The sequence below is a fragment of the Pelobates fuscus genome, chromosome 1 (assembly GCF_036172605.1).
Source record: "Pelobates fuscus isolate aPelFus1 chromosome 1, aPelFus1.pri, whole genome shotgun sequence".
NCBI lineage: Eukaryota > Metazoa > Chordata > Amphibia > Anura > Pelobatidae > Pelobates > Pelobates fuscus.
In genome coordinates, this window is record NC_086317.1 from 97,199,698 (window position 1) to 97,220,379 (window position 20,682).

At 37.1% G+C, this 20,682-nt stretch overlaps 1 protein-coding gene across 3 annotated transcripts in view; it reads right to left on the reverse strand.

Moving 5' to 3' along the window:
• Positions 1-20,682, reverse strand: part of MID1 (midline 1) — a 410,087-nt gene that overhangs the window by 125,744 nt on the left and 263,661 nt on the right. Inside the window, exon 1 of one of the 3 annotated variants that reach the window (XM_063450100.1) lies at positions 5,515-5,557. The exons of the other annotated variants lie outside the window; for them this stretch is intronic. The gene's annotated coding sequence lies outside the window, so the exon portion shown is untranslated. Of the gene's footprint in view, positions 1-5,514; positions 5,558-20,682 lie in introns of those variants that run through there. 3 annotated transcript variants of the gene reach the window in all.

Below are 20,682 nucleotides of genomic sequence, written 5' to 3' on the forward strand. Positions count from 1 at the left end.
ATGTAGATTTTATTTGGATGAGGAGTAGATACTCTATAGCCAGAAAGGAGTTGTTTCATCAAAAGAACTGGTCAAAACAAGGTACAGTAGTACATGTCTCGACAAATCCCAGGCAGCAGGTCGCTATGGCAACTAGGATTTTTTTCGGAAGCCCGTTCAGCCCCCAGGTTGCTGGCCAAGAGAATGTAAGGGTGGGTGGCCGACCTGAGGAAATTAGAGGTGGCCGGCTGGGTGGAATAGAGTCGGTGAGGGAGCTGTAATCTTCCTGCAGTTCTTGCTCTGATACCGGAATATGCTGAATGTTGCACACTGTGCAGCACTGGACTAGGAAGTATATTTAGTGGCAGTCTAAGTAACTGTCACTAGAGGTATTACTAGGCAGCAATGTAAATACGGCCTTTTCTCTAAAATGGCAGTGTCTACCTCGAAAAGCCTTCAGGGACAGGTTATAGACATGAGAACAACTACAATAAGCAGTAATGGTTCTGGTGTATATAGTGTCCCTTTTAGAATTGTATTTTTTATGGTTCAAAATAAAGTTTAGTTGGTTAAAAAAAACAACTTTTTTAGCTGGCTCCTAGATCCTAAGCAAATTTGTCAAGCCGTGCAGTAGTAACCAATCCTTGGCAATTAGTCACACAGTCAAATGGTGAAGGCTTCTGTTTTCACACCTTTTTCCAGTTTCAATGCAGTGGCCACATTTACAGTTTATTTAATCTTGTGGAACACTGACATTTTTACATGCAAATGGCTATAACAGATGAGAAAGTGGAAAATTGAACAGGAAACACATTATCTTAATTAGACATCATTATTTATTCAACTACCAGTATATAAAAAAAATATATTTCAACCAGAAAAAAAAACAATTCCAAATTACCATTTAAAAGCGGGAAAACAGCATGCTTCCTTGATAAGAGAGAAGAATTGAGTCTAGGACCCCTTCTCTTTATCTATTATTTTGTTTGGCTCGATCTCGTAATTATCCCACTCTATTCATAAATTATACTTTGCACTGATCTTCCCACTCTGTCTGGCACTGTCACAGTAACAATGAACACAGATTCTCTTCTTTGGCTCCTAGTGATAGGATTAAACATTAGACATAATATAACTGCAAAAAACTCACAACATACTTTACTCCCACTTTTGCTAATGGCTCAATGATTAAACTTTTCCATCAATTCTACTTGCCACGTCTTAGACAACAACAATACAAAGGCAGCGAGGGGGTGTTGGCATGCTTAATGCACATCTTTCGTGTAATAACAACCTAATGTCACATTAAAGAAAACACAACTTTGTGTTAAAAATGTATAATTTACGTTTTATCAATATATTTCATTCTTCATCTATTTCCTCCAATCAGAAAGGATGACGAATTCCACCATGCTTGGGAAGAAGTAAAGATTCTACATTTTCAATGCATTTGATAATGCGGTGGGCTGCGGGTACCAGGAATTTACAAACCAATTTGTCAAAAAGAAACTGGGCATCACCCATAGATTTACAGCACTTTAACCATTACCATAGAGCACAGAGTAACCCTTTCAACAGATTAGATATAAAGCTCCACTGATCTACATTGCGTGACACATTATGGTACATGATGATGCGTGAACAGTACAGAAATGTAAATTCAAGTACTTTACTGTTTGATATATATATTTTTAGCTGGCATAGTTGCTAGCACAATGTATATGATAAATATCTGATGTGATACTTTTGTGGATGAGAGGGTTACTCCAAGCACCATGATTTGTAGTGATTATGGTACTTAGAGACTATATGTGCAATGGTTCAGTATAAAACACTGTACATACAAGGTTAAAGCTTTTTTTTTTTTTTTAATACATGGGTTTTTCTTTAAATATTGTGTTCTTTCTTAAGTCTAGAAATCAGTTCCGCTCTTTGGTCTGGCTGTAACTGCATTGTTCAGTTTACAGATAGGACTAGTATGAGTCATGAGTGGAACACACAATGTGATGAACTGGAACGCATACATAAGCGTTCCTGATCTAGGAGGAGCTATTAGTGGAATGCATCATGTGATGGGTAGGAACACAAACATAGGTGTTGCCAATAAATGAGTGAACACACGTGGAGATGGGAAGGGAATGAAGGAGAGCGAATATGCAACATCCTGTAGTGCGGGGAAGAAGAGCCACGCTGATGGCTGGAACAATGGGATTAATTTAAATGGACCAATGAGGGAAAAAATGGGGACATTTAAACAGGACTTGGGCCGGGAGGTCTTTATACAGCTGATAATTTTGTAATTTAGTTTTTATCTCTAAATGTGTATAAAGGTGGTTCCTGAGGGAGTCCAGTAAGTGGGCGAAACGCATAGGACCATTTGTACAGGTTTTTATTTTAACTGTTTGTGGAAAGTAAATTCTAACTTTTACTAAATATCGATACAGGCTGAGATTCTTGGAAGGACCAGGTGGTTCAGTTCCGTGAGGGTTTGAGCTGCTTTGCTACATCGGGAGAGGCACCTATATGTGCTTATTCATGCTTGTTGCTTGCCAGTGCAATTCATTTTGATGAGGGTTAACCTGTTTAATGGTGTTACACTATTGTGTTGTATATTTCTTTTTTCTAGATCCTATGCTGGTTCCCTATTGTATATGTTGCATATATGCCCAAGTTAAGGATCTTTTGGGGATAGGTTCCTTGGAAAGCATCTACTAAATTGCTCACTGTCTTTCAAAGTTAAGTATAACATTTGTGGTGGTGTATGTATAGGTATATTTCTTTGTGGTAGTATCAGCATGCATAGCATGCTGGGAAGAGACAACTAATGGCGGCAAGGACCCCTCATACCTGCCACTCAAGTTCTCCCCTCAGACCATCATCCAGGACATGTTTACGCTTACCGATAGACAGCAAGACATGACTGAAGGAGAACTTGGCATCGGCCTTGGAATGCAGGTAAGTCTATTCCTTTTTTTTTTTTTGGAGGGGTTGGGCCAGTAAGGCTTACTACAACAAATAACTGTTTTACTAAATCCTAAAAAAACATTCACAGGTAAATGTTATGGTTATTTACTAAAGTGAGAAGTGAATTTCAAATGTAAATCACTGTTTAGTAGATATGTTCCAAATGAAAACTTGCATGCATTTAATTATGTATTTTTTCATTGGGGATATATCTAAAATCATCTTGCAAAACCCGCAGAGCTCTTGTGTGCTGCTTTTGCAAGCCCTCCCCTTGCAAAAGTATTTGCAAGGAAGGCAGGTGCTCTGGGCAATTACTACCTGTTGAGGTCAGCTGCATTGAGCTAAGGAAACCAGGAAGTAACATTAACTGTTGTCTGCTTGAAAGCCAAAGGGGTGTAACCAGGTTAATTTATTAAAGTGTCAGTTTCTATTGAAATCTGCACTTTTTGCCAAATGAAAAAAATTGGACATATTCTTCACACAAAGATTTTTAGCAAGCTAAAGTTGTTTAGGGGTCTGGAGTGACCCTTTAAGGTCAAAATAACAGAAGTGGAAACATTTTCTATGTCAGCTATGCTTTCAGTTAGATGTGAAATTCATTTTGAATTCTCACTTTAGTGAATAACCCTGTAAAGGTGACTTTGTGAGTAAGCTTAAAGGGATTCTCCAGTGCCAGGAAAACAAACCCGTTTCCTGGCACTAGTCCTGGAGTGCCCCCATCCCACCCGCCGGCTGATGGCCACATGCGCATCAGACCTCCCCATAGGAAAACATTATTCAATGCTTTCCTATAGCCACCAGTGGCTGTCGTTCAGCTATAGAGGTCAGACTTAGAGCTGCAATGTACACATTGCAATTCTCTGGAACTACAATGTTTTACATTGCAGCACTAAGTGCTGAAGGGTCATAGCACCCAGACGACTTCAATTAGCTGAAGTGGTCTGGGTGCCTACAGTGTCCCTTTAATGTTCAGAACAGATGCAGTTATCCTTTCAAATCTGTTTTCAGATATTTATTCTACAACTCTAAAACTGAGAAAGTACAAGCGTGGACACATATAAATTACATGAGAAGTATCCATGGAATAGAAACCTATATATAGAAATAAAGCAGCTGTCTCTCACTATGGATTAGTTTTATAGTGATAATAAAAAAGACAGTTCAGTAGTTCTTTGGTCACAGTAGCACAAGCTACCATATTAGTATTACAATAGAATGCAATATACCCACCACACTAAGAGTTAAAGACGAAAACCTAGACAGTGATGATGAAACATGGCCATTAAGTTCCCAAAGCATCATGGGATCTGTAGTTCCCATACAACTGGGCAGCCATCGCTTGTCTAGAGATACATACCAGAATTTATTAGAAGTGGGATAACACCCTTAAAATATATTGTTTTATTTTAACTTTATAGCCTTGAAAAAAAAATTATCAAGCAATCAGTAAGCATTGTGTATCAAGACTATAAATACTAAAATGTATAATAAATAAATTGTGGAAATCCAATAGATATATTTACATATATCAAATATAAAACATATTACTGCACCAAATCTACTACATAAATAAAAGATCCCATTTATCATGTAAATGCATCTGAGTGTTCCATGGGAATAAAACTGCTCCCAGACCTCTAGCAAACATAAAAGTAGATTAAAGCAAAATTGGCATGGCAGCAAATTAAAATAAAGTGGCATTTTAAAAATCTGCATACTTCAAATACCTGGTTGCATATATTTGCTCCAGGAATGCATTTTAACTGTAGTAGGCCTCAGAAATGAATTCGATATTCATTGTTTTCTAATATTAATGTACATCATTTAAAAAATATAACATTTTCCTAGGGTCTGCAGAAATGCGATAAAACTCACATCATATTCACGCATATTAAATAATGTGTGAAAGAACCAATGAATTATCAGATCAGAAAATAGCAGACTATCTGTAACAAAACAAGGCCTCTATTTTGCAGTCTGAAAAACCCACAACAAAAATGATGTCTAATGAAGTGATACTATTAACAATAAAAGAAATACACACAAACAATGTATATGGAGTATGTTTGGCTATATGCATCTATTTCCAATGTTTAAAATCATCAAGAAAATTTAAATGTAAAAGAACCACAAATAGGGAGCGCAATTTGTGTTTCGCATTTTACTATTAACAATAAAACATTTAGAAAGAAAACAAACTCAAGAGCCAGCCTCAATGACAATACAAAAATGATATAATTAGAAAGCTCTTTGAAGAATTAATCCTGCAGATCAAACGTCTTCTTTGAACCTAGTCAGCTACACTGTGTACTACTTTAAATCCTGGCCCATCTTCAGCTCTTTGATAGTCATAGAAACATTTCCACCTGTTCTCTTTTCCTCTTTAACCAAAGTTCTTTTGTAAATTCACGACAAATTGACAAGAAGTTAAACTTGAAATCTAAAACAATGCGCAGAGTAACTGTATCCCAGCATTAGATCACTCATGCTTTGAATGAACAAAACGACATATGTTACATGAGATTCGAGTGCAAGTCACTTTGATGTTTACATATCAGTATAAATACTCACCGATGGATTGCGCCACTGTTCTTTGACTTGAAGCATTGTTAAAAAACAAAAAAAAGAAGGGGGGAAGAAATAAAAAAAAAAAATGTAAAAACAAAGGAACTAAAGAACCAACCAGTCGCTGACAGGTCAGGGGGTCTTGATGGTAACTGAAGCTAGGACAGAGGGAATCCTCTAGCTGAGCTCTGTTGGTTAATGTAAGACGACTGACATTGGCTCCCGATAGGAAAATGTATGTTACAATTGCAGGAAAAGCAGCTCCACCCAATCACCTCCGCTTGAGTTTTAGAATCAGAAGTTCTCGTCGTTGCCTTCTTTGTCACGGTGGCTAAACATAGACATTCACTTTCTCTCGGAGAGCCTGCAGCTGCAGGGTAACAGGGACACTATAGGAACGCAGAAGGATAAGCCTCTTTCATTGCACAACCATGACCTGGTCAGAGCCATGTCCTAGCGAAGTGGGGGTTTGATAGTGGAAAGTAGGATAAGTATGGCTTTCTCTGTAATTAATCCGGAGGCTGAATACAACACAGCAGTTCCCATGCATGTAACAGGAAACTGACCTGGAACTGGCAGAATGCTTCACAAACAGCACGGAGTTATACGTTCTGATTGTTTCTCACACGCATACAACATAAAACACATTGTAACTGAGTGCCAGAGCAGATTAAAATAATAAAAAAGTGCAGAGTCAAACAACTGTGCGTTAGTGTTTATGTGTATGGCGAATTGTGCACTGTAGTGAGTATAAATGTAAATAAATAGTGGGTATATAAATGCCTCTGTGTGGGTTATTTCTGAATGATAAATGTTCCATATGGAAGGCATAGAATTCCATTTTATTATTATCTGGTATCTATATTGCGCCAACATATTCCTATACTTCCCAAGTGTCCTTACTCAGGAGAGACAGTCCCTGTTTTTGACCCAGACAATATTCCTAAAGTCCCTCTTTTCTAGACGCTCCATACTGTTGATCTCTGAGAGTATACAAATGGAGTCACAGTAATAATGCTCACAGTAATGTGTCTATAAAGTGACACTAAACGCACCCAGACCACTTGACTCAGTGAAATGATGCTTGTCATTCTCAGTTTGACTCAGCATCTTCTAAATCCCCACAGGAAAGCATTAATTCAATTAATTCAAGGCATGATGTAATGTCACCGCATTCACATGACACGGATCAGCTGGATAGGCTACAGGTGTCCCCTGATCACAATCAGCAGCTAAGGTAAGTATTTGGGGCCGCAGGGAGGGCCAGATCGTTATGGTGTGCTATGCCGCATTAATGGTGTTAAAGCCCTCCTTTTGTAGCATGCCCTAATGTAGGAATGGGGTTAACTAGGGAGAAGGACAGAGTGGCTTGTGAGTGTTTCAGTAAAGCAACTTGCATCACTGGTGACACGTAGCTGTAAAGGGTGCATGTGCATCCAGGTGACAGGCTGATTTCATGGAAAGCACAGCTGAAATCTTCATATATGGAAAAATATGGTCTGGACATTTTCCTGGTGTCCGGGGATAGTGGATCAGTGTTCCAAAACCACCACTGTCAAGCTAGATGGTGAAGATATGCTTTAAAGGAACATTGCAAAGACCATAACCAATACATTGTTCCTGGAGTGGCTTGGCATCGCTATATTGCAAGCACCCGAACCCCATTAGAACAGAGCAGGGGTTTGAGCAGTGCTGGCCACTGCTCATTGGCTCCTGTTTAGTCTCTTGTAAGTAGTGGAGACAGAGAGTGGTGCCCAACAGACACCAGATAAGGAATCAAACCATTCTAAAATGGCTTCTTCTGAGTGTGGAGCACCAGGGCACTCCTGGCACCATAACCACTACAACAGCTGTAGTGACAATGGTGCTTGGAGGTTTCCATTATTGTTCCTCTTAGAGCTGCATATCATAATAATGATAAACACCTAGTTCAAAGATGTAAAAGAGTGAAGATAGTCTTTATGTTAAAAAAAATAAAAACTGTAAAATAACATAAATAGTATATTGAGATCAGTTCACTGAATACAGACTTGTAATGAGTTGCCATCTGATTTGCAAATTTAGTCTAAAATGAACCTCTCAACTTAGCTAAGACACTCTATGTCTAACACAGCTTTAAATTCATTATTCCACTCTCTAACATTTCACTTAGTGAAACTTTGTAATGTCTGAGTCATAAAAAAAAACATTTTTTGCTCTTGTTGCCTACCATTAACTAAATAAACTGTTCATTTCAGAAAGATTACATTTTCTTTGCTCAAACAAGACAGAAAATATCTATGTCAACTGAAACCAGGCAAAATGTCTGCTTATTGGTGTGTGAACAATGTGGTCAAGTGGGGTTTAAAAAAAAAAAAAAAAAAGCAGATACTTAAAACATTGAGATTTTCTGAGACCTTTTACCAAGCCTCAAGACATCCGTCTGAACAGCAAAATAGCAAATCCAACATGGATTTCAGGTCTAGCCACTTATGACAAGCAGATGGAGACTAGGAGACCTGTATTTAAAATGTATCAGTGTCGGTCCATTAAATACGGCAAAGCAGAACAGGATTAACCATTAGCTGACCCTAGGCAGCCGCCTAGGGCCCAGGGTTTAGGCAGGGGCCAAGCAATCCCTAGTTTGCTTGCCCCCATTAACTATCAGAATGTGATGAATGATTTTGGGAGGGTCAAATTGGTAATCAGCCTTGGTCCCCATGGGAAGAAGAACTACATCACTGTACATATTCAAACACGGGCATCTCTGCAGAGGCCGAAACTGTTTCTGGTGCTGTACACAAATGTCTCGAATAGAAATGGACATTCAGCTGTATGAGAGATCAGAGACATGTGGGTCAAGAAGTCAAGTGGTTACTTTGGCGTCTCTGTGGCTGTGGTAAATTTCTCCCTTGTCTAAGACAGGGCTAAGAGAACCATTTTAAGCAAAAGCCAGCACACAATAATAGTTTCAACTATAAATACTCCTAGCACAACAATTCATTGTCCACACTATGTCCAGTACATCACATTCGTGTGTCACTGACAAATGTAGGAAATTTTAAAGCACAGCCACTTCACAGCGCTATAAATCACTTTCGGAATGTTTAATTATGATTTTCCTTTATCTTCTTATTATTCTGTTTAATAATTATTATACCCCAGGGTTTAATGAGTCCCACAATCTACATATTGAAGCAACCAAGATGATGAAATATCACGCAGCAACCCAAGAATTATCAACTGGCTTATCTGCTAAATTTATTTAAGGTCTATTGAAGCAACTAAAATAAAGTGCAGAGTCTGTTTAGACTCTGAGGACCATTTTGCACTTTTTTTTTTACATTTTAGTTGCATCATTCATTAAATGTATTTTGTTTTTTAGTCTTTTGCTCCTTTTGCACCCTAATCATTATGTATATTTTTTTACGGCAACATAAAAGGTTTGTAAATCTCTCTGCCACTTATTCCCCCAGAAAGGTGTGGAGTTTTACTTCTCTCTATTTCCGCCACTCTCAATTTGCTTCTAAAAATGGACATTTCTGAGAATTCTGTGGATTTTAGATAATATGACAATTTTTACACCATTTAAAGAAAAAAGAAAAAGAGAGAGAGAGATCGATAATAAAATAAACATTTCGAACACTTTGATGAATCTTTTCCCTTGCCTAAAGATGCGGTATTGCACAGAGTTTACTGTCAAGTGTAACATGATTTATTATGAGCACTGTAACAAGTGCATCAGATGCACAATCTTGCATTTATATAGCGATCACTCCCAACATGGCTACTGCCACATCTATTCTATTTTTATGTTATTTCAACAAACTTTACTTTTTTTAACATGTCTCCAAATCACAAAATGAATTCATGCTCAACGTCCCCCGATTGTCTAAACCAATAAAAAATGGTTTCACTGAGTTTCCTTCAAGCATAGCTGTAGAGTCAAGTACTATTGATGCCCCAGAGTTTAAAACTCCAATCCACCCGGCAGGCATGTGAGCATCACCACAAATAGAACAGCATAATCTTTGAGTTTGCAAAACCAAGCTCTGCATGAGTGCACTCAAGCTGGCCAGGGTTGATCGACTTCTTTGGGTCCCGCAAGCTACATCATTTTGTCCACCCATGATTTAGCCACCAGCATACACAACTTTCTCACAGTGCTGTTCTACAGCGTTAAAAAAAAAAAGTTACAAAGTTAAGGTATGAATATTCATACACACAAGTTTCAATATATCTCGGGGCAAGCAGAACATATGGTAATAGCAGGTAAATATTCATCAGGAAGCACATAGGCATTTCAGACATGTTCAAGCAAGCATGAAATACCTTGGCATGTAACCAGAAATGGCTCAACCTCACATGCTCTGCCAGTTGCCTTAATCTCCGGAATGTAACATTCACATAGAAACACAAACTAGAAAACTGATAGGAAGACAAATGGTATTCAGACAAAACAAAAAAAAAAAAAATCACAAAGAATTTTATAAATGGGTTATATTATATCAATGGCAATTCTGAGTTGGGGAGTTAAGTTGGTCACTGAGATAATAAAAATAAGAATAAAATAAAATAAAATAGAAAGCATATAAATACTTAAAATGAAAACAGAAGCATAAACATCTGACATAGAGATTATCACAGGAATGTAAAACCAAACTTCAAATCTGCCTCCTTAGACAAAGCCGTGTGCTGCTGAAATCATTACGGGATATATTAGAACCTGTATTATTGCTGCTTAGCTACATGGGGAAGGAAAACATGTACAGGAAACGTACCCTTTGGTTAGCAGCAGATTGCAAATACTTCTGGCAGTAAAGGATTTATAGGCAATGTTATATAATTATACTGTGATTAAACAGAGTCTTAAAGGGTTAGTAATACCTTAACATAAACTGATCTGACATGGTAAAAAAAAAAAAAAAAAAACAGAAGCACATTTATACATAACATATATAAGTTGATGTCATGGGCCTTGCATGTTATGTAATTTTTTTATTTATTTTTTTGCAACAATAAGTCTCATGCTTTGGAAATCCAGGTAATCAAAGCTATTCTGATTGGATGATTTTAACCAGCCAAAATTGATATCATTGAAAAAAATAATGACAGATATCTCTCTTTTCAACGTGATAGTAGCAACGTCTTTACAGATAGATGTGTGTGTATAACTTTTAGATTTTTTTGGTATCATTTAAGTTTATTTAAATTAAACGTAGTAGTAACACAATACTATAGGCCCATATCTGCAAAGAGTCCATATTTAGGAAGGACAGTCCCTATTTCTAACCCTAAGCCCCTCTTTATGTCCTAATATCCCTCCATATTGCTGGTGTGTGAGTGTATAATGCAACAATAATAGATGCGCTTAGACATCAGTCTAAGTTGCACAAATTGTTATTAGCAAGTCACCTACATTTTTCCAAAACAGCCCTGTCCCTGGCCTCACCGCCACTCACACCCTTTAAATTAAAGAGTCCATCTTTCTTCATTTGAAATGTTGGAAGGCATGTATGCCAGTTGTCCAACATGGCAATAAAGTTTTTTTTCAGACTGCAGTTACATACTCCTCTAGTCTCCATATTGTTGGTGTTTCTGAGTGTATAACTGAGGTCCACAGCAATACTACTCAGTAATATGTCTTTACATGCAAATAAATGTGTTTTGAACTCAGTCTGTGTAAATAAGAGACATTGCTCTTGTTCTAGATTAATCTTTAATTCTAAAATGGTATTTTAACTGCGTACATTATTGCAAAGTCTTTTAAAAATTCCTTTAAAACAGCCCCACTCCTGGCCACAACCTTACTCACACACCTAATATGAAAGTATCCCTATTTTTCCTTTTCAAATGTTGGGAAGTAAGTTACTCTGCAGATGGGAGAGCATCATGAGGATAATTAGATACCATTGAACTAGAAAATATTATACTGAATTTCAATGAAACATATAAATAAGCAGGGTGTAGGTGGAGAAATGAAAGGGAAGGAGGTCTCACTCCATTGCATTCATTCGCCATCTTAAATGATGCAGATGAATCAGGAATGTTAGTTGGCAACCAAGTATTTCATAAGATGAATACTATTGGCATGAAATGTAGTTTGTCAAATGTGGAGCCACCGTGTCCTGCTAGCTTAACATTGTTGTTTATACCGACAAGCACACGTGCACAGTAAGGGGTTTTTAGGTGTGGGGGACATCTGCTACTTTATGTTAACTGCCAATGAGTGAATGCAAGCAGAAAATCCAATAAAGCTATGTACTGGGGGATTAAACAAATTCATGGAGGTTACGAACCCAAGACTTATTAACGCTATCATTCACAAGAAGCAACCTACGAGTAATCTTTGGGAAATTCAAGAATTAAGGACAGTATTAGGCAAAAACAACTCAACTCAGGCTGAGGTAACGAAAAGCTAATACTCTGTGTTACGGTAAATTAGGCATGTGATGCATGTGAAAACTTTTCACAACCTGTTTTTTTGTTCTAATTTTATTGTATATTTTTTTCAGTGAACAATTTTAATAGTTCTAAAATATCTATGTCTATCGGAAACATGCAGAAAGGGTCTGTGTTCATTCAGCAAAACGCATCAGGTGGTCAGAAAACACCATCTGTCTGCATCTCAGTTATTTAAATTCTTTAGAGGAAACACATTTCACAGCTTTTAAACATACAATATTTAACATGCTGCTAAAAGCCCTACCATTGTAATGAGGTGGTTTCGCTATATGTTTCTTTGGTTGTAAACCAGCTGCAGATCATTCATTCAAATTTAACTAGATAAAGCCATTATGCTCAATAAATAACCAAATAATATAATCTAAGCACAGAAAATACTTTAGCTTAATAAGGCAGTTTTAGTGCATATTAATGGCCATGCAGACCATGCTCAATTTACTGCCATTTAAGAGTTAAATCACTGTTGTTTCTGTTCATGCAGTCCTAGCCACACCTTCCCTGGCTATGACACAAGCAGCCATCATCAATGTGACAGCACAGTGTATTTGCTGTAGAAGTTTTTACCTTCTCCTCTGTTTAATCACAGACTGGTGCACACTGGAACATGATATGTGCAGAGTTATAGCCAGGATATGTTCTGTATCCATGAATGGAATTATTTTGAGCACTATCCCTAACTGAGACTTATGCATGCTTAATTAGTTAACATTTAGTTATAATATAATTAGTTAATATACACACACACACACACACACACATACACACATACATACAATATACAAGATCCTGCACACTCACTCATTCTCTAAACAGCTATTTCAAAGCTCACAGAATGTAATATATTTTTTAAACACTTCACCAAGGTAAAATGGAGGTTTAGTTACAGTATATTATCATACTTTGCATAAGCCAATGTACACCATTTTCGGCAGGTGCTACTCTAGCAACTTAATGTCTGATATATATATATATATATATATATATATATATATATATATATATATATCAAGTTAACGAAACAATAAGAAAATACATTTATCACAAAAATGAATGTATAATTCACTCTTTTTAACGGGTTTGCATTTGTAGTTCGTCGTGCATTGTAAGAAACTGGTGAATACATTAAACAAAAGGGCATTCTGTTCTCCTGAAATACTCGCATAGAAAGCAGTTACTGGATGCTAAAATAACACAAATCTGCTCAAGAACTTTCCACTAAAGGCTACTGTATTCATACCAAAATTCCCACAGATTTGAATTTCATAGCCCAGGCTGTAATTTAATAGCCATAGCTTGGCATAAGTTCGGAAACCTAATCGGATATTAGTGTTTGGCTTTTAGAAGGGAATGTGAGCTGTTTTAACATGGATTGGGGGATCAAAAGTAAAAAAGTAAATAAATGCACTATAATGCGGACATGATGCTTGGTTGACGACAGCTGTTAAAAATATAAACACATTCATTTGTTTTACTGGTACAGATTATGTTCAGTGTTTATATACACATTTAAACCAATGTTATCCTGAATTTTATCACAATTCAATATGCCCTTTTATATTCCTTAAGAAAACAGAGAGATTTGAGTGGTGGTGAAAATAAATGTGCTCTTACACCAGTCTCAATACATACCTGTCTAATGATAGACTAAACAAGATATAATGGGTTCACTTTATGTTTTAATGTGTTTGATTTGATACACAAATCTCAATGTAACTCTCACAGGGCTATTTACTAACATGTGAATTTTTGAGAATCCAATTTTTAGGCCAAACAGACAAATTGAAAACAAAGACTTGGCTACTTTCACCAAAACTTTGAAATTCCATGTGAATTCACTTTGAAATCCTGACATTTCACATAGCCTTGCATTTGCCAACTTTATAGTACTATATCAATAACAAATCTCACCACTAATCACTTTTTATTATTGGTAATATTGGTCATATTTGGGACACTATAGTTACCAGAACAACTACAGCTTATTGAATTTGTTCTGGTGAGTAGAATCATTACCTTCAGGCTTTTTGCTGTAAACACTGTATTTTCAGAGAAAATGCAGTGTTTACATTACAGCCTAGTGATAACTTCACTGGCCACTCCTCAGATGGCTGTTAGAGATCCTTCCTGGGTCATGGCTGCCTAAAATGCATCCAAACATTCAGTATTTCCTCCCTCTGCATGCAGACACTGAACTTTCCTCATAGAGATTCATTGATTCAGTTCAACTCTATGAGGAGATGCTGATTGGCCAGAGCTGTGTTTGAATCATGCTGGCTCTGCCCCTGATATGCCTCCTTGTCAGTCTCAGCCAATCCTATTGGGGAAGCATTGTGATTGGATCAGGCTACCACTTCTGATGATGTCAGCAGACTGCTTGTTTTTTTGTTGTTTTTTTTAAAGCAAGCAGCATGCAGAGTTACAGCTTCTGGCTTGAATACAGTAAGATGTTGCTATATTTATGAAGGCATGAGGGGCCCAGGGGGCTAGATGGTGGTTTTAACACTTTAGGGTCAGGAATACATGTTTGTGTTCCAGACCCTATAGTGATCCTTTAATAATCACTGGTACCAGTATTTTAGTTTTGTCAAAAAGCATGTTGTTTTTTTCTGTCTTTTTCTTGTATTTAAGCAAATGGGCAAAAATGTTAAAAAAAAATTCAAGAAAAATAACATTCTTGGAGAGGTCAGATGCATGGTGGGATAGGGATACAGCATCAGCACGTGTATAATAGAAAAGTGCATGACTCACTATTCCTGTACTAAGTTTATTCATGATAATTGCTATAGAAGTTGGTTAGGTACTTTTTTAAATAAGGTAAATAAAGGAAATACCACAAGCAGGAATCAATCGTAGTGAGTCATTTAAAATTTCTTGATCAAGTTCCAAAAACTGCGCATGATTTCAGGGAAATCCATTATCTGTTCAGGGCACCGGGTTACAAGACCAAAACATAGCACTGGCACAAAAAAATGCAATTTGTGCCAATTTTGTTCTTAAAGGAAGTGAAAACACAGCAGAAATCAGAGAGCCAGAATGTCAGTTTAAAAAAAAAAAAAATAATAATAATAATAATTACATGCAGGAAGAAAACCGACGATTATTAAATACACACAACAGTCAGATTGGAAGATTGCTTAGTAGACTTTTAGAAATCCCCTTAGTAATACTTCCAGGCTGTCACGCAGTCAGCAGAGAGGGTTTCCTGACACACTCAGTCTGAAGTGCAGTTCAAAATGGAACTTTGTGCTTCTCATCGAAAAGCATTGGTTTAAATGCTTCTCTATGAGAAGTGTGTCCCAATGCTTCTCTACGAAGACGCATCTGATTGGACACTAGTCGTCAGTAATAATAACTTCACAGGAGGAAGTTCAGAGTTGCAGTGAGGAGATTCTCCCAGAGGTGGAATAAATAGGAGTTTAACCGATTAGACACCTTTCAGAGCTGAAATAAAGGGAACAGGCTTTATGGTTGGTGCATTGCCCAGCTCAGCTATGTTGCTGACTCCTATAAAACCAGACTGGTAATTGTACATGAGACCCTGTAGTATAATGAGTTTATCAAGTGGGTAGACTAAAATAATTAACATGGAACATAGGTAGTCTAGGTTTATTATGGATTTAATTTGTTACTTTTCTGACAAATCTGCATAATGTATTTAACAACTTTCTAAACACAGATAGATCACAATCCCTGACATCTTTATTTAGACAATCTTTGGTTGTCCTACAAATAAAGATTATTGTGACTTCAGCCATTTACATTTTGTGAAGCTGATGGCCTGGTAAGGATAGGGAACCCAGTCATGCAGCAAGGCTTATTTGGGGCACTTTATCGCCATGGGGTTCAATTAAAGAAACAGAAATACGTGCTGACACTGGATTACACTGCAGATATCCCACAGATCAGGCTCTGTACCAAACTATGTTGTACATTCTATGTCCAATGCACAGCAGGGTGTGATGTTTCACCACTTCCAATCGGTGCACAGGAAGCTGCATGTAAGATCAGTTAAGTAGGCAATCTCTACATATAGGCTCCTGTAGAATCCAGAAAGGCACCTTACTGGAGTAAAAAATGTCAGCAAGCAGGAAGATGGATAAATCCAAATTCAGCATGTGTATAAGCGTGTTTGTGTGTACCTGGTAATACATAGTTGTGTGTATTTGTGCATGTTTGGTATTATCTGTGAGCAGCAGTGTATCACAGCTTCTTGTTGGGACAGCTTCCATCTGTGTGTGTGTATGTGCTATAGTGTGTGTCTGACTGTAGGTTTCTGTATGTGTGTGTCTATGTGAAGAGATGTCTGTGAATGTATGTGTTTGTACCTGTGTGTGTGCGCATGTATATATGTATCTCTGGGGGTGTAGGTCTGGCTGGGTAAAGGAACCCAAGATTTCTGATGCCATCCCCAATATGATATAGTTCATTTTTGTCCTTCACAGACAGGTTCATGAGCAGATTAGTAAAATAAGCGATTTAATCCACACTAGCAAGTAACAATGTTTCGACTCCTCTAAATCTTTGTCATTAACTGCAGTGGATTAAAGCAGTAATGTATGTGCAGTGTTTCTGCTGGGAACGTTGCACATACAGAATAATCTGCACATGTGTGCCAGGGCTAGTTACACCCAGCACACGTGACTTAGGCAGCCCAGTACTCTGTTCCAGTACTGTGTGCCATTCATTTCTATTTGTTCATGGCTAATTTGTAGAGGTATTAGAAAAGTAAACTTATAAATAAATATCGTGTCTTGCAATAAAGATATGACCAGGATAATGGAACTTTGATTTATATATATATTTTTATTTAACCCCTTAAGGACCAAACTTCTGGAATAAAATGGAATCATGACATGTCAGACATGTCATGTGTCCTTAAGGGGTTAAAGGCTGGCTGCACTCATATGTTTGTCTGGTTGCTTTAACATAAGTGCTTTTAGTTTCAGTTAATTACCCAAGATTAAAAATGACCACTGTTTGGGAGTATTGTGAGTCATACAGTCCAATGTACAGTTATGTCATGCAGTAACCCATTCTGGCTCCAAGAGCTTATGTTTTATCTTACAAAAACCACAAAGCAATAAGTAGGTACTGGGCAATGCACATCCCGGACAAGTAGATAAGTACAGTGGATGGCTTAATGCCACTTAGACAAATCTTCAATTTTTTAAAATCCATTACGATGTCATTTGTAAATATACTTAGCATAAAGAAATGACTTGAAAAAAATAAATGCCTAGTCCTCCTTGTCTTTATCCAAAGCTTGAGCAAACTAGAAATCGGTTAATAATATTATTATTTTATATTTTAACATAGTCATAATTTATTTTATGTCATCATTCTATGCAGCTAGTTAAAATTTAGGAGATGGGAACAGTTCCACGCATTGGTGAAAGGGTTTCCACTGATGATCCCATTTAAGCCATTATGCGAGAATGATCGGATTTGTAATTCGACAACAGCAATAAGCAGTGCCGAAGGTTGCCTATCCCTGACACTGGATATGAAAAAGCTCAGCATCATTTGAGTTATAGAAACTGGCGTTTCTGTAGATTGTCTATCTATGTGAGAATTGTATCAGCTCAAAAGGCTAGGGTTAGCATCTGTGCTGCAATGGTAAAAGGAGAAGGGAATGTGTCCCCTTCCCCACCAACAATCTCTCCCCCTCCAACTATTTCTTTGAACAGTTAATGTAATTCTTTTATGGCTGTTTCTGCCCCCTTGGAGTGTGGCTCATAAGGAGCATCTGTTGGTCTAGAACAGCCTCCTGCTTAAGTGATAAGTCAGCTAACATTTGCTCAGGGTGTCATATTTTCAGGTTGAGCAACTGATGTTAATCTTTCCACTTCATGGGCCTCATTAACCAGTCTCACAGGTTTTATGGATTGACACTATTAACACTTTTTCAATAAGCATCCACTAAGAAAAGGGATTGATCACGAAATCTCACCTTCTCACTTCTCCCTGCCACCCCCTTGAGTCACAAACTTTGGCACCAACATCGTTGGTAGTTTAAGAGGCTAAAAACAAACAATTATAACCCTCCATCTTCCACTATCGGATCCTCACAGCAGGCCTATCACTTGGCAGCTTTTCATAAATATGAATTCTCAATTAGAAATTGCCTATTACTCACATCTGATTTTTTTTTTTTATTATTTAAATCCAATTTAATTAAATCTTATTCTTAAAGTATGAGCTAGTTTGTTTCACTATAACTTTTAAACTTGGTGCTCAACTTCAAGTACCAATACTGATAATATTCATATATATATATTGGAAGAATCCAAAAGAGCTTGCACTCAAGGGCTGATATAAATGCTTAGCTTGGTAATTAAATTCATGAGATAATATACAAAATAATCCAACAGAATGGAAAGCACTCCTGGGTCTTCAAAGTTTAAAACATCATTTTTATTGTCGACATTTTAGTTAAACAATCAGGGCACTTACAAATGAGTAAATGACGCACACATGTGTATTAAAATATATATTCATTATACAGACACTCTTCACTTACCGACCGGGTTCCTTTCCTACGACCTGGTCGTAGAACGAATTGGTCGGTAAGTGACGAGTTAAAGGATTCCCTGCTCTGCTGCGTTCTTCTATGTTCGGGGAAATGTCCCTGAACAGAGACTAACGCAACATAGCAGGGAAACCCTCTCATCTATGTTCGGGAAATTTTCCCGAACATAGATTAAGGGATGCCCCGCTCTGGTGCGCATGTCTGTGTTCAGGGACATTTCCCCAAACATAGACGAACGCACAAGAGCAGGGAATCCCTCTAATCTATGCTTGGGGAAATGTCACCGAACATAGAAGAATGCAGCAGTGCAGGGAATCGATCCGATTCCCATGACGGCTCGCACTTACCACCCCGCTAGAGAGCTGGTTGAAAGTGCGAGCTGTTGTAAAACAGGTAGGTCGCAAAACAAGGCTCACCTGTAATACAAATATAATATACATTATAAATGCATTCTAAAAGCTTACAGTGTATGCATGTTCAGATGAATGTAGCCTCCCTGGTGTCAAATCTATCTATTTGGGAGTCCAGGCCAACTCCTGTGGTTTTGTAGCCCCAATAATGGTCTATGGGCATACAAAATGTGAAAGATGTCACTGACCTTAAACTTTTTGTAGGGTTCTTCAAACTAAGACTTTATTTAAGTTTAGTTATTGCAGCCCAAGTTGTTTTATTCCTATACAATTCTTTTGTTAATTCACCAAAATCCACTAGTTGGTTTACGAACCCTTTGTATAATAACTTCTTCAACAACTCAAAACGAAAATCCTGAATCCTAAATTTGCTTGTCTGGTTCCTAAATGATGTGAATATTTACAATTTACAAGTATGGCCTAAAAACGTAGAGGATTAACACTTGGCAATAAGGATTTAAGAAGCCTCCAGGCCTTGTGATAAGAACCCAAGAGTTTAAAATGTTTTCAGACCTTAGGATACCAGCAACCACAGCTATAACCAAATCTTTTAGATTAGATTTTTTTTCCCTAGTAAAAACAAGCTCCCACTTCAAGATAGCAACAAAAGAACCAAATGGAAACCCATTTAGTTAACAGTTTATTGAGCTATGCAAAGGGATGATTAACTAAATAAACAGTATGCTTAAAAAAAACACAATAAAAAGAAAAATTCTATGTGTGTGCAGCCTGGGGTTAAACAACAAGTGACAAAAGGTTGAGACAAACTTTCCTTGTAAAACTATTTTGTATTGTAAGGGTGATATTGTGTGTGCTCAAGTCCTTGTGAGCACAAAATTATTAGAGAACGTGTCTATTTTCCTATGGGAAATGATAGCTCACTGTCGCTTAATTAATCTTAATTAAAAAAAAAATAATAATAAATACAAAAATTAAAACCGAACAAAAAATTTTATCAAATAAAACATCAATGTACCAAGTATATCCACTCTGGTATGTGAAGCACATATAAGAATGAAATACTACTTTTATCAGGGTTATTCATAAAAGTATGAATTCTTGGAAATCCAAAGAGAATTTCCCATTCAGACCAAAATTAGTCATACTGACAACAATGACTTATAATGTTTTTCCATATGAGCTTTAATGGACTTAAATTTTAAATTCAGGTTGATTTCCAGAAAATTTACACAGTAGTGAATAATCCTAATAATTGTTTTTCATTAGATAGAGCTCAGTATGTTTAGTGCCTGAGTGCACTTTATCAAAGCAATAAAACTTTATTTGTGGGATAAGTTTCATTAAATCTTCATAAGTACAAGGTTGTATAAAAACACTACTTTGTTATTATTCCAAATGATTATGAAATCACCTTAAAAATGCCATATAATTTTTCTAGTTATATGTAGGTAAGTAAATATGTAGAGGAGCACTCTGTTTTGAGAGGAAGCCAACACAGACTGTCAAGTCTCAATAAATAAAGCATAGTTTGTCAATGTCTACGAAAGTGGAAAAATATATATTTAGTTATCAACCAATGATACAGATTAAGGAACAGCGCTCACACAAATGTTTTTTACAAGGCTACTTAAAATCTCCTATCTCAGCAAACAAATATAGGGCTTTAGTTCCACCAGATAAAGTTAAGCCCACCACTATGACACAGTACCACAATATCGGTGGGTCCTACACTAATAACCTCTTCTTATTCCTCTCTGGCTATTCTAGGAGTCTATGGCATACTCACCACTACACAACTTCTCTACACTAGAAGCACTTTGATAATCCTTA